The 15,732-nt window shown below is 39.3% G+C and overlaps 1 pseudogene; it reads right to left on the bottom strand.

The window, feature by feature from the left end:
• Positions 1–15,381: 15,381 nt before the first annotated feature.
• Positions 15,382–15,485, bottom strand: LOC120867911 (annotated as a pseudogene).
• Positions 15,486–15,732: the final 247 nt, after the last annotated feature.

The raw sequence follows: 15,732 nt of genomic DNA, 5'->3' as shown, positions 1-15,732 counted from the left end.
ATGATGGGCTGAATCCATAAATGTGTGTGATTTGACTGCTCTGCCAACCACTGTTACCCCATCTTTCCCCTTCTTCTTGGATCTCCCTAGTCCCTGAGACGTAACAATATTGAAATTAGGCCAATTAAAACTCTACAGTGACTTCTAAGTGTTCAAGTGAAAGGAATATTCAAGCATTTCTCACTTTAAGTCAAAAGCTAGAAATGATCAAACTTACTGAGAAAGGCATGCCAAAAGCTGAGACAGGCTGAAAGCTACGTCTCGTGCTAGTTAGCCAAGTTGTGAATGCAAAGAATAAGTCCTTGGAGGATGTGAAAAGTGCTACCATACCGAGCACATGAATCATAAGAAAGGGAAACAGTCTTGTTGCTGAAATGGAGAAAGTTTTAGCAGTCTAGATAGAAAATCAAACTAGCGACAATACTCCCTTACCTAAGCGAGAGAAAGGCGCTAACTTTCTTTAACTCTGTGAAGGCTGAGAGAGATGAGGAAGCTGCAGAAGAAAAGTTAGGAAAACTAGCAGAAAAGAAGCTAGCAGAGGTTGGTTCCTGAGGTTTAAGGAAAGAACCTGTCTTCATAGCATGAAAGTACAGGGTGAAGCAGCAAGTGCTGATGTAGAATTTGTAGTAAGTTATCCAGAAGATCTAGCTAAGATAATTAATGAAGATGGATAAACAACAGCTTTTCAGTGTAGGTGAAATAGCCTCCTATTGGAAGAAGATACCGTCTAGGATTTACATAGCTAGAGAGGAGAAGTCAATGCCTGTTTTCAAAGCTTCAGTACACAGACTGGCTGTCTTGTTAGGGTCTAATGTAGCTGGTGGCTTAAGGCTGAAGCCAGTGCTCATTGACCTTTCTGAAAATCCCAAGGACCTGAAGAATTGTACTGCTTCTAGTCTGCCTGTGCTCTAGAAGTGGAACAACATAGCCTGGATGATAGTACATCTGTTTACTACGTGGTACTGAATATTTGAAGCCCACTGTTGAGACCTACTGCTTAGGAAAAAAAGATGACTTTCAAAATACTAATGCTCATTTGACAATGCACCCAGTCACCTAAGAGTTCTGATGGAGATGTACAATACAATTCATGTTGTTTCCATGCCTGCTAACACAACATCCATTCTGCAGCCCATGGGTCAAGGAGTAATTTTGACTTTCAAGTCAAATAATGTGAGAAGTACAACTCATAAGGCTATAACTGCCATACACAGTGATTCCTTTGATGGATCTGGGCAAAGTCAATTGAAAACCTTCTGCAAAGGATTCCCTATTTTAGATGCCATTAAGAAAACTTGCGATTCACAGAGAGAGGTCAAAATGTCAACATGAACAGGACTTTAGAAAAAGTTGATCCAGCCCTCAAGGATGACTTTGAGGGGTTCAAGACTTTAGTAGAAGTAACTGCAGATGGGTGTAAATAGTGAAGAACTAGAAGGAGAGGTGGGCCCTGAAGATGTGACTGAATTGCTGTAGCAGCATAATGAAACTTTAATGGATGAGGACTTTCTTCTTCTGGATGAGCAAAGAAAGAGATTTCTTGAGATGGAATCTATTTCTGGTGAAGATGCTGTGAAGGTTATTGGATATACCACAGAGGATTTAGACTGTTAAACAAACAGTTGATAAAACAGGGTTGAGAAGGAATTGACTCCAATTTTGAAAAAAGTTCTACTTTGTGTAAAATGTTATCTAACAGCATTGCATGCTACAGAGTAATCATTTGTCAAAAAGTCAGTTGATGCAGCAAACTTTGTTGTTTTATTTTAAGAAATTGCCAAAGCCCCCCAACATTCAGGAACCACCACTCTGATTAGTCAGCAACCATTAACATTTGAGGCAAGATCCTTCACCAGCAAAAAGATTATAACTTGCTCAGGCTCAGATGATGGTTAGTTTTTTTTATTAAGCAATTATGTATTTTTAAATTAAGGTATGTCAATTAAAGAAAAATGAGCATCCTTAAAGTTGTGAGTTAAGATTTATTAGGAAGCCTTACTGAGGATTTACTGAGCCTTACTGAGGACTGGGCTTCCCTGATAGTTCAGTTGGTAAAGAATCCACCTGCAGTGCAGGAGACCCCAGTTCAATTCCTGGGTTGAGAAGATCCAGTGGCGAAGGAATAGGCTATCCACTCCAGCGTTCTTGGGCTTCCCTTCTGGCTCAGCTGGTAAAGAATCCACCTGCAGTGTGGGAGACCTGGGTTGGGAAGATCCCCTGGAGGAGGGAAAGGCTACTCACTCCAGTATTCTGGCCTGGAGAATTCCATGGACTGTATAATCCATGGGGTCGCAAAGAGTCAGACATGACTGAATGAGTTTCACTTCACTTCACTTCACTGAGGACTAATAGCCCCAGAGAAAGCCTGTCAGCTCTGAGGAACTACTCTGAAGAGGTAAGGAAGGAGCCAGGACATACAGGAGAAAATGCTGAAAAACCAACAAAACCCGAACAAACCCATGTAGCTGAACATCAAAAGATTACTGCTAATAAAAAAACAGACCTCTCAAGTTAATGATTTTAATGCTTTTCTATGTGTGGAAGATGGAAGAGTCTGGATTATGGAGATGGTTCCTTAGATAGGCATCTTTTCTGTCTTGGGCCAGGATCCAGAGCACAGAAAATGTTTCCTGTTTTTCTCCATCTTGAATTCCCCTCAGAGTTCACTGTGGTGGGGAGTGTGTATGTGAAGGGGTGTCTTCAGTGGCTGATGGTTTGATGGTGGGCTGCATTTATTGTTTACTGGAATGTCAGGGTCCACTGGTATGTACATTTTTTTTTTAGCCATTATATTGCACACTTAATAGACTGTACAGTAGAGCGTAAACATAACTTTTATATTCACCATGAAACAAAAAAATCTTGTGACTACCTTCATGTCAAGGTTGGCTTTATTGTGTTGGCCTGGAACCTAAGCCACAATATCTTGGAGGTTTGCCTGCAGCCTGCATCTTTATCATCTTAACCCACTGTAGGAAGAAGATCCTTTAATATCATATTAATAGTAGCATACAGCCCAGAACAAATCCAGGGCTAGTTCTCTCCTACTGCATATGGGTCAGAGCTATGTCCACAATGCCTGTTTAATTTTAGATGGAATGTACCACCTACTTTAGCAATTATTCTGAGCAACCATGGTCCAGGGATGGCTACTTCCAGTATCAGGTTGCCTACCAGCTGTGCTTCAAGAAGAAAAAGTTTAGTAGCTCATCAAAATTCTTCAAAAATTTCCTTCTAGCATTTGTTGTGTTTCAGCCACAGGCAAAAGTTAGCACCGGATGGATGGAATTTACATCTGGAAAATGGCATTCCAACTCTAAAGAGACATTGATAAACAAGGGCTGGCTCATATTTATGCAAATATTTCTTAAGCATATCCTCAAAAAATTATTTTACTTTCTGTTGTATTGTACAGTGAATAAATATATTCTTGTAAAAACCATTAGAGTGAAATGCTTTACCAGAATTCTCCTTTAAGTACTTTCACACTGGTCCTAGTCACCCACCTGACTTAATTCCTCTAATCAGACCTTTATGCAGTACTTAGTTCTTGAACTTTCTGCTGCTTGAGAATCACCTGGAGGGCAAGTAGCTTGATTCTACAGCCCCTACCCAGAAATTCTGGTTCAGTAAGTTTAGAGTGGGAAGTGAGTCCCTTGGACTGCAAGGAGATCCAACCAGTCCATTCTGAAGGAAATCAACCCTGGGATTTCTTTGGAAGGAATGATGCTGAAGCTGAAACTCCAGTACTTTGGCCACCTCATGCGAAGAGTTGACTCATTGGAAAAGACTGTGATGCTGGGAGGGATTGGGGGCAGGAGGAGAAGGGGACGACCGAGGATGAGATGGCTGGATGGCATCACGGACTCGATGGACTTGAGTCTGAGTGAACTCCGGGAGATGGTGATGGACAGGGAGGCCTGGTGTGCTGTGATTCATGGGGTCGCAAAGAGTTGGACACGACTGAGCGACTGAACTGAACTGAACTGAATGAGATCTCAGATAATCAGTTCAGTTCAGTTCAGTTACTCAGTCGTGTTTGACTCTTTGCTCTTTGTGTCTGACCTGTGGACTGCAGCATGCCATGCTTCCCTGTCCATCACCAACTCCTGGAACTTGCTCAGATTTATGTCTATCAAGTCGGTGATGCCATCCAACCGTCTCACCTTATCCTCCCCTTCTCCTCCTGCTTTCAACATTTCCCAGCTCAGGGTCTTTTCCAATGAGTCAATATCTCAGATAATGCTGATTCACAAACCAAATTTTGGATAATGTTACTATTGGCATATGGTATATGGCTCAGATGGTAAGGAATCTGCCTGCAATGTAGAAGACCTGGGTTCCATCCCTGGGTTGGGAAGATCTGGAGGAGGGCATGGCAACCCACTCCAGTATTCTTGCCTGGAAAATCCCCATGGATAGAGGAGCCTGGGGGCTACATTCCATGGGGTCGCAAAGAGTTGGGCATGACTGAGCGACTAAGCACACATAGAAATATTTAGTACAACTTTGTATATACAGTTTTGTGCAAATGTTTTACTGTTTGCATTATTGTATAATTTACTTTTAAAATTAATAATGTGTATTGGAAATAGCGTCATGGAAATGCATAAAGATTTGCTGTATTTTTTCAAGCTCTTGCAGAATATTGTATATTTTCTTCTAATTTAATGACTACTTATAGTTTATTTGAATTACTTTTTTTTGCACAATAATTTGTGTTCCTTGAAGTTAATACTTGCCTTTTTTATGCTTATTTTTAATTAACTCAAACCCAAACACAAGAGATTATATATTTTCTCTCAATATGTTCACATACATAGTTGTATTAATTTTGAAGAAATCTTTCCTCAGATATACTTCTAACTTGCTAAGTCTTTACTGACTATGCTTTAGACTTGGTGTAGGACTGTGATTTGAGGGGTCTCTTCTGTTAGCCCAAGGGTTGCTTTTGCCTCTGACTTGGGTTGTGTTCCCTGGTTCCTGACTTGACATCTTCCTCCTTCCCTGGTAGTTCAGAGGTTAAAGCGTCTGCCTGCAATGCGGGAGACCTGGGTTCGATCCCTGTGTCAGGAAGATCCCCTGGAGAAGGAAATGGCAACCCACTCCAGTATTCTTGCCTGGAGAATCCCATGGACGGAGGAGCTTGGTGGGCTATACAGTCCATGGGGTCGCAGAGAGTCGGACACGACTGAGCGACTTCACTTTCTTTCTTTTTCTTTCCTTCTCGGCTTACTACCTTTCTTGTTTAAAAATTTACTTATTTATTTTAGTTGGAGGACAGTCACTCCACAACACTGTGGCGGCCCCTGCCACACATCAACACGGATCAGCCACAGGCACACACACGGTCCGCCCCCCATCCTGACCTGCCCTCCCGCCTCCCTCCCCACCCCATCCCTCTGGGTTGTCCCTGACCACTGGCTTTGAGTGCCCTGCTTTATGCACTGAACTTGCACTGGTCGTCTGTCGTACGTATGGTAACGCGCATGTTTCAGTGCTATGCTCTCATATCATCCCACCCTCGCCTTCTCCCACAGACCCCAGTCGTCTGTTTTTACATTTGTGTCTCCTTTGCTGCCTTGCATATAGGGTTGTTTTTACCATCTTTATAAATTCCATATATATATATATATATATGCATTAATATACTGTATTGGTGTTTCTCTTTCTGACTTACTTTACTCTGTATAATAGGCTCCACCATGCTTCAGTAGCTTTCCAGGAAAAGGTGCATGAGTGCTATTTTTTTTTTTTTTTTGAGACTTTGAATGTCTGGACATATCTCTTCCTTTGAAGATTTGTCTTGTTGTAGAATTCTAGATGTTTTGAAATTTCTTGATGATATTCCTCGGGATGGACTTTCTTCACCCATTGTACTAGGTACTATTTGGAAAATTTTAATGTTAGAACTCACATTCTGGGACATTAAACAAAATACTTTGATGATTTTCTTCCCTTTACTTTCTCTGTCTTTTTTTGGGGAACTTTTATCATTATATTGGAACTTCTGGATTGGTGCTCTTAATTTTCCAGTCTTTTATCTCTTTTTGGGTTTTTGGTTTATCCTCTGGGAGATCTTTTTAATTCTATCTTCCAACTTTTCTGTGTAATTTTTCCTGGCTTTGGTCATATTTTAAATTTTCAAGAACTGTTTTTATTCTTTGCATGTTCTTTATATGCCACAACTTCTTTCTGTATTCATCTGTCAGTGGACACTCAGGTTGCTTCCATCTCTTGGTTATTATAAATACTGCCATGAACAAGGGGCTGCAGATGTCTGTTTGATATAATGTTTTTGTTTCTTTTGGAATATTCCCAGAATTGGAATTGCTGGACCATATGGTAGTTAAATTTTTATTAAGAAACGTCTAAACCATTTTCCATAATGACTGCACCAATTTATATCCTACCAACAGTATGCAAGGGTTCCCTTTTCTATACAACCTCACCAGCACTTATCTCTTGTCATTTTGATGATAGCTGCTGTTAACAGATGTGAGGTGATATCTCAGTGTGGCTTTGATTTGCATTTCTCTGATGATTAGTGATGTTGAGCACTTTTCATCTACCATTAGGCCATTAGTATGCCTTCTTTGGAAGAATGTCTATTCAGATACTCTGGCCCATTTTTAAAATTGATTTTATTTCTTTTTGTCTTTTGCTATTGAGTTGTGTGAATACCTTATGTATTTTGGAAATAAACATCTTATCAGATGTATGATTTTCAGACATTTTCTCCCATTCTATATGTTGCCTTTTCATTTTGTTAGTGATTTCCTTTGTTGTGCAAAAGTTCTTTATATTAGATTTTAACTTATATGTTTCAGACCTATTCAGTTAAATCCACAAAAAATCATGACTATTGTGTCTTCCTGATGTATAGCAATGTGCTTACATAGTTATTAACATATAATAATCCTCTTGGTTCTCTTGGTAAGTTTCATCTTGTATTCAATTTGATGTTAATATTGTGGTGTTGGAGAAGACTCTTGAGAGTCCCTTGGACTGCAAGGAGATACAACCAGTCCATCCTAAAGGAGATTAGTCCTGGGTGTTCATTGGAAGGACTGATGCTGAAGCTGAAACTCCAATACTTTGGCCACCTCTTGCGGAGAGCTGACTCATTGGAAAAGACCCTGATGCTGGGAGGGATTGGGGGCAGGAGGAGGAGGGGACGACAGAGGATGAGATGGCTGGATGGTGTCACCAACTGAATGGACATAAGTTTGAGTGAACTCCAGGAGCTGGTGATGGACAGGGAGGCCTGGCATGCTGCAGTTCATGGGGTCGCAAAGAGTCGGACACGACTGAGCGACTGAACTGAACTGAATATTGTTACAGCTTATTTTCCTTTAGCTATTTTTGATATATTTTTAAAAAAATTGAAGTATAGTTGATTTATAATACTGTTAGTTTCAGCTCTACACCAAAGTGAGATGTATCTTTTCTCATACCTTTATTTCAACATTGTCTTGTTATTTTGACCCTGTCTTTTAAAAATAGCAAGAGTTTATTTTTACACCCCCTCAGTCAGTGAGTCTGTCTTCTAATATAAATTTTACCTATTCATGTTTATTATTTATGATGTTTTTAGGCTTGTTTCTATGCCTAGTGGGCTGCCGTCTGTGGGGTCACACAGAGTCAGACACAACTGAAGTGACTTAGCAGCTTAGCAGTTACTCTTATTTATTTGCTCACTCTTTCTTCTCCCCTTTTTTCATTTGTCCCCCCACACCTCTCTATTCATTTTTAAATTTTCTCTTTTTCCTGCTAATATATTAATATTAGAAGAAATAATGCCATACATATAAACTTACATTTTTCTAGCTGTCAATTAATATGTATATCATTTGGCCATTGCTATAATGATGTTTTATAATGAACTATCTCACAAATAAACCCAAATAATAGCAATTATTTTTAACCATATATGCAGCTGTGCAACTGAACTGAGGCTCAGTTGATGTAGACTGGGTTTGGTGATACAGCTCTGCTACACAATGTAGCTCTGTGATATTGTTATACAACAATGTAACTATGAGAGCTTTCCTTATTCTATCAGGCCTAGATTTCTCAAATAATTTAGGTTCCATTAGTGTTTTTCCAGATAGTGGACATGATGAAGCTTTATTTGCATAACATTTTTGAGGACATTGAGATAGAGTACCAGCCTTGGAAGATTTCTTCAAAATTGTAAAGGGAGTGTTGATGGCTGTAGAATTTGAACCAAGAGGAGATAAGAACTCTATAGAGGTTCTTGGTGAGACAAAGAGAGAATGAAGTTCTGAGAGTAGAAATGCCTGATGTATGCTCCATCTTGGGATGCCATTTGGGTCCAGCAAGAGGAATTCTTTTGAACATGACTTTCTAGAGTTCTTAGGTGCCTTTGGCTCAGCTGAATATCTTTTTTCTCAGTTATCATAGCATTACTTCTTTTCATGACTCCAAAATGTTGTAAACCCCCAGATATCAGAAACTTTTGGAAAGAGCTCTATGATCATTTAAGCAGAGAAAACTAAGTTCCAACTTCAGGGACATTGGTGGAAAGTGCCAATAATTTCATAGATGTATGAAGAGCACTGGTGGTCCGAGATTACCGATGATAGTAGGTGGGCAAGAACATTGATAATATGAACTCTTGTGAGAAACTAACAAAGCTGAGTAAAATAAATAAGTTGAAAAAGTAAAAACTGATAAAGCTGGGAAAAAAATGTATGCCCAAGACAAATTCCTTTATTGTTTAAAAGAATACATTTATGAGTGTCTTTTGGGGATGCCCAGATGTCTCATTGGTAAAGAATCTGCTTTCAATGCAGGAGACGAGGTTTTGATCCCTGGGTTGGGAAGATCTCCTGGAGAAGGAAATGGCAACCCACTCCTGTATTCTTGCCCGGGAAATCCGACGGACAGAGGAGCCTGGCGGGCTACAGTCCATGGGGTCACTAAAGAGTTGGATACAATTTAGCGTCTTTTAATTGACCTTTTTCCAACCAGATTCATTTTGAATCTTGGACTCATGAAATTCTTTAGAGGCACACTAGAGGACACTGTTGAGTTATAAATATCCCAGTGCTGTTTGCCTGGTTCCTATTAATGCTGAACTTGCAACTACTTTCATTGATGTCAGTGTTTCACCTTCTGAGCTAGCAGTAGGATTTGAAAAAGACATGGAGATTTGCTTCCAGTGCAGAAAAAAAAAAAAAAAAGACTTAAAACAGTGCTTGTTGAAAAATAGGGAAGAAAAATGCATATTTGTGAAGGAGTACTGATTTTTTTTCTTTTGGCATTTTTTGGTTATAAATTCACATTACTGATACAGCCAATATACAAAACACAGTTGTAGCAACCAGAGAAAGAAACAGGATATGACCCCCTTTATGAGATGCTCGTAATATTCCCAAGGAGGCAGGGGAAAAGTCCATTCATCTGCATTTTATTCAGAAGGCTCTTTTCTTTTGGTTGTCATTTTGGAATGGGCTTAACTGTTGCTAAAAAGTTACAGGAACAACAGAGCTAGAAATCATCTGTTTCTTCACAAAACAAATTCACTCCAGATCAGCCATGTGATCTGCCCCTGCAGTGCCCAGCCCTCTGACCTGAGTCTTGCTGGAACAGCATCTCTTTGGGGACTGACAAAGAATTCCTGTTCTGAGTTCTTCATGTTATTTCTTTCAAGTGTGGTGCCTGCTGTAATACTGAGTCCTCTTAAACCAGATACTGAAAAGTAAAACTACAAGCCCAAATCCATTCAACAGAGAACTCACTGTGCAGATTTGAGATAAAATAAGCCACAAATATTTGAGCAATATCAGGATATACATTGCACAATTTAAAAAACGTTGGTCGGGATGATTTGAATTTTCTCACTGGCAGAACTGGGGTAGTTATGTGACCATTTAAATTGTTTCCAATATTTTATTCACACCAATCTCAGAAGATTCTTAATTTCAAAGAGCATTTTGTATTAATAGAATCAGCTCTAGGTCTGTTTTTTCTATCAACACTTAATACAGTTATATCAGTTTAGAAATATTTTAGGAATGATGTGCTCTTATTAATTTCCACTAAAAAGCATTTATTAAAAACATGCATTTGTTGATGCAGTTACTATACACAGCTAGTTTTGTGTGACTCCTAGTCACCTGATGTCTGCCCTCCTCTGAGGCAACAGATAGACCTGGCGTTGCATCCCAGCCCAGCAAGTTGTTCATCCCAGGGCTCTCTCGGGCAACTTGGTTGATTCTATGAGTCTCTAATTGATGAAGATAATAATTTTTTTATCATAATGGCTTCGTAAGGGTGAAATGATGCATTGCTATGAAGTGGACAAGTTGGCAAAGTATTCAGTGGAATCAAGCGGGTTCCGTTTTGCAGCCACTTTAAGCCAACAGTGACACAGTAGGAACAGAGTCCAAACTGCCGCGTCATTGTATGTCCCCACATCAGCCTGCAAAGATCTCACAAAGGAAGAGAAAATACTACAGATGGGGAGACACATCTCATGCACTGTGATGTCAAAGGAAAAGCATAGTTCCTGTCCAAAACCTGGAATACATTTGAGCTATTAATAATACATGCTGCACTCCGGAGTATTTTAATCAAGTCTTGTGAATGACTTTGGATCAAAGAAGCAAATCAGTCAACAGACGTAGAGCCTCTAGGGGACTTACCTGGCAGTTCAGTGTCTAAGACTGCCTTCTGAGCTTCCCTGGTGACTCAGTGGTAAAGAATCTACCTGCCAACGCAGGAGACTTGAGTTCGATCCCTGGTCCGGGAAGCTCCCACGTAACTTGGGGCAGCTAAGCCAGTACACCCCAACTACTGCAGATCACGGTGCCCAGGCCCCGTGCTCTGTACCAACAGAAGCCACCTCGATGAGAAGGCTGCACAACGCAGCTAGAGAGTGACCGCCACTCGCTGCAACTAGAGAAGAGCCCACACAACAACAAAGACCCAGCACAGCCAAAAATAAGTAAATAATTAAATTAAAAAAAAGACTTTGCCTTCCAGTACAGGGGATGTGGGTTCAGTCCTTGCTCTGGGAGCTGGGATCCCATATGCCTTGTGGCCAAAACCCCAAAACATAAACAGAAGCAGTATTGTAACAAATTCAGTGTGTGTGTGTGTTAGTTGCTCAGTCGTGTCTGACTCTTTGCGACCCCATTCGATAAAAGACTTTAAAAATGGTCCATATTTTAAAAAGAAAACAACTTTAAAAAAGAAGTAAGGCTTCTGTTTCCTTAGTGGCTTATATTCATGCTGAGAATATGGTGCTTTAAAAAATCTTTATTTGAAACAAATTTTGCAAAGATGGTAGGGCTCAAAGTCCAAGAAGTGCAAATGATGAAGATACATGGTATAAAGGAAGCAGTCTCCCTTGTACTCTACTGATCATTGCTCTTCCTGAAGGCAGCCTCTGCCGCATTGAGTGTCTTTCTATTAAAAGCTATATAGTAGATAGATGGGTGGATGGATATGAATGTGGGCATAGTTATAGATAGAATATTTTCAAACATGTGAATGTATCTTTAGGCTAAAGTGCTGGAAAAAATGTATTATCAGCAGTGTCTGTATTCTTCAGTAGCACCATTTGTTACTTTGGTCATAATTTGATGGTGAAAATATTTCAGTGCAAGGTCAAAGAATACTTTTATTATGAATGATATTAGTCACCTTTTAGGAGACATTTTCTTTTTTCCTGTGAACTGTCTTTTTGTACCCTTTACCCATTTTAAATTGAATTCAGTCTTATTGAGATATTTAAAAATGTATTAGGGAAATAAGAACTTTGTAATCTGGGTTACGAATGTTTTCCTCAGTTTTCTATTTATCTTTTGGCTTTTCTTGTGTGAGTCTTAATATGCAGACATTTTACATTTTTCTGTGAACAAGTCACTCTAAGATTATAAAAACATAGAATTTGCCACATGCTGAATTTCTAAGTGTATTTTGCTGTTTTTAGTGTTTAGAACATTGCATTTTAAGACAATTTTTTCTTCTTTTTTCCCTGGAATTCTCATCTCTCACTCTAAAGAAAGATAATAAACATATTTCTAAAAGAACTGGCAGAGACCAATCTGGATTATAGAAATGGATTGCATTAAAGACCGCACAGTCTCTAAGACTAGATTAAGGCATCATAACTCATTTGATACCCTTAGAGGCCTTGCTTGGCAAACATAGGCAAATGATTTTAATTAGCACATTGTGTGCCTGTAAATGGATGCTTCTAAAGAGCCTGAAATGAGTCCTTTTCTTAACTGATTCTTTTAAGATGCCTTTAGTTTAGAGAGAAGCTATGTGAGGTACTCTGACACCAGGAATATCTTGTTGGTGTGGCCAACTACTTTTACCATTTCTGGGCATGTCTGTCATAGATGGCAGGCATATCTTGCCCGGTTCAACAGCAAAAAAAGTTGTACTCTTAATATAAATTGAGAAAAATATTTTATTAATGGCCTTGTTTATATTATTGATATATGTAGGTATGTGTTTGTGTATATATACTTCTCTAAAAGACAACAACGAACCTCAGCAGACAGTTTCCAAAATATTTCTCACAGTGGAGCCCAATTTGATGAAGTTTCTCTGTATTACTTGCAGAGAATCAGATCATCATGTGTTGTATTGGTAAATATTTAAACAGTGTCATTGGGAGAAATTTTGTTTTATAAAATTGTTTCAGAATTGAAGTTATCTTAGAATTTAGGTAGAAGAAACCTACTTGAAAGCCATTTGTATAGTCATTAAAAAGATCCTCAATGATTAAAAATAATTAAAGAAAGGTGAGGGGTGGGTTCTCTTTACTCTCAACCCCCAGAAGTCTCTAGCTTGTGTTACTATATGTCTACCTGAGGCTTTATTCAACTGTTGTAACTTAAGACTCACAGGGCTGGTTTCTTTGAGTGAAGGCTGCTGGATTTCTCTTTTCCCAATAAATACAGAGTCTGATTTTTTTTTCATGGTCAGCAGACAAAGATTCCCTTTGAAACATGTAGTCTGAGCGCCAAACACTGGATCCATTGTCTCTGACACAATAAGTGCCACATTCAGTCTTTAGAAATGGTGAGCAGTTTGCTTGTATTCGAGAACCAAAGACGTTTTCCACATCCAGAACAGTGATGCACAGCTGAGTTTTCAATAATGCTAGCACTGTGTGTGAGTGTGATTTCACACGGCGATGTGTACAGTGTTGACTGGTATATGCCTCTCATGGATCAGCTTTGGGCTGCTCACGATGAGTTATTCACTGTGTTATACCAATAGAACTCAACCACTTCAAATGAAAATAGAAAGGATTTCTGCTCATGTTTCATTTTGCGTGTGAGTGTATAGCATTAGATTACATTTGTCCTACATATTTTGGATGTAATGTGGATTCAAAATTAGGGATTGCCTTGTGTCAGATTCTCCAGAAGCTGACTCTGAGTTGAGGATTTATGTGCAAATGACTTATTAGCAAATTGCTCCCAGGAGAAACAGGTAAGGCAGTAGGAGAAACAGATCAGTGAAAGGAAGGAACCCAAGCAGGGCACAATTTCTGACAAAGTTCTAGTCTCAGCTGGATCATACAGGAGAGCTTTACAGATCAAGTTATAGCTCCGATTTTGTCCCAAATTGAGACAAGGGACCTGGGCTTTCATAAGTCATTCACAGGCTAAGAGCCACCCAATTCTAAGGGGGGACCCAAACTCTCAGATACACTCCCGTACTTCCAGTTCTTGGCTCAGGCAGGCAAAGTGGCATCTGTGGTTGAGGGCAGTCTTCTGAAAATAGTCAGAAATGTGGGTCCACAGAAGCAAAAGCACAAAGAAGCTAGGGGTGGGGAGGGTGCAAAGAAATGGCTACAATGCTTCAAGGGGGTCCAGTACCAAAAGTTGTTTGCTAGAGGGATTACTTCTGAATTCTGATTAAAAGATTCTCAGTCACTAAAAAGAGATCCTTTAGTGATTCTGATACATTTAAAAAGAATTGTTACTAAATTGATAAATGATTCTGGTCAGATATTGGACTATACTCTAGGCAAGAGTACTGGAGTGGGTGGCCATTTCCTTCTCCAGGGATCAAACCCAGGTCTCCCGCATTCCAGGCAGACGCTTTAACCTCTGAGCCACCAGGGAAGCCCATAGGATATCTTATTCTTTAGTATTTCTCAGATACACCAGGCACACTTCTGCCTCAGGGATTTTGTACTTATTTTTTCTGCCAAGGTCTTACTCCACAGATTTATATTTTGATAAAAAGGGAGAGAAAGTATGATAGAAGGATTTGGCTGTTTCACCCTGTTCTAACCTTGCCATCATTGACTAGATGTTCTGTGCTGCTTAATGTGATACAATTTGAAATACACAACATCTTCATGAATATTCTTGCCCCAAACTATTTAAGCAGAATCTGATCAGGCCTCCTTTTAACTTCCCTGGTGGCTCAGACGGTAACGCGTCTGCTTACAATACAGGAGACCCAAGTTCAATCCCTAGCTCGGGAAGATCTCCTGGAGAAGGAAATGGCAACCCACTCCTGTATTCTTGCCTGGAAAAATCCCATGGGAGGAACTTGGTAGGCTGCAGTCCATGGGGTCACAAAGAGTCAGACACGACTGAGCAACTTCACTTTAACTTCCAGTTTACAACATAATTATGGTAGTTTTATACATTGAATATCTTTTGGATATGGGGTTTGCCCATATGCTCACTGCTGAAGGAGGAAATGGCAACCAACTCCAGTATTCTCGTCAGAAAAATCCCATGGACAGAGGAACCTGGTGGGCTATAGTCCATGTTGCGTACAACTGGGCTATAGTCCAGGCTGCAGAGAACTGGACACAAATGAATGTGCAGACATGAATCAAAGACTGAGCACACACAAATGTGTTTCCTGCTTATCTTGTCATCCTCTGTTCTTGCATCTCAGTTCCTTTTACCTGGAATCATTTCCCTTGTATCTGGAGCATATCTTTCAGTGTTCCGCTGACCAGTGTGGTAACCACTAGTCATGTGGATATTAAGCACTTGATTTATAACTACTCTGAATTGAGATTTGCTGTTAGTGTAAAGCTCATCCTGGATTTCAGAGACCTAGTACAAAAGTGTAAGAGATCTCATTAATGATTTTTGTATTAATTACATGTTGAAATGATACAATTTTGATATATTGGCTTAAATAGATCACTATTCAGATGGATTATCCTTTTATTTATTTATTTATTTATTTTTTGCTTTTGAAATTGTGGCTATTAGGGGATTTAAATTTGTGTCCCTCATATTGCCTTTCTATTGGACAACTCTGTTTTAGAAGTTTCTTTAACAATGGTCTATTGGTGGCAAATTCTTTTTTTCATATTTATTTATTTAAAAAGTTAACCATGACAATTTTATTATTGGGTGATTATTTTTTAAACTATTATGTGCCGTGAGTGTGGACAATTAGATATTAAGCTGATGAGAACAGATACTACACTTGATCTTAGACTGAGAAGCACTGTGGCAAATTCTTAATTTTTTTTTTGTCTAAAAATGTCTTTATTTTACATTTGCTCTTGCAGTATTTTTTTTTTCCACATGTACTAGACTAAATTGAGTTATTTTTTCTTCTCTTGAGGATATTATTTCACTGTTTCTGGTTTCCATTTTTAGTGATAAGACCATGTTAGTCAACATGATCGCTCCTTTCGCTCTAATTTGTGTTTTCTCTGACTGCAGTGTGAAAAATCTGGTTTTTACTATTCTG

This window comes from Oryx dammah, unplaced genomic scaffold (assembly GCF_014754425.2).
Source record: "Oryx dammah isolate SB20612 unplaced genomic scaffold, SCBI_Odam_1.1 HiC_scaffold_1, whole genome shotgun sequence".
NCBI classification, from domain to species: Eukaryota; Metazoa; Chordata; class Mammalia; order Artiodactyla; family Bovidae; genus Oryx; species Oryx dammah.
Note: the sequence above shows the minus strand (reverse complement) of the source record. Positions and strands in the feature narration are given on the sequence as shown.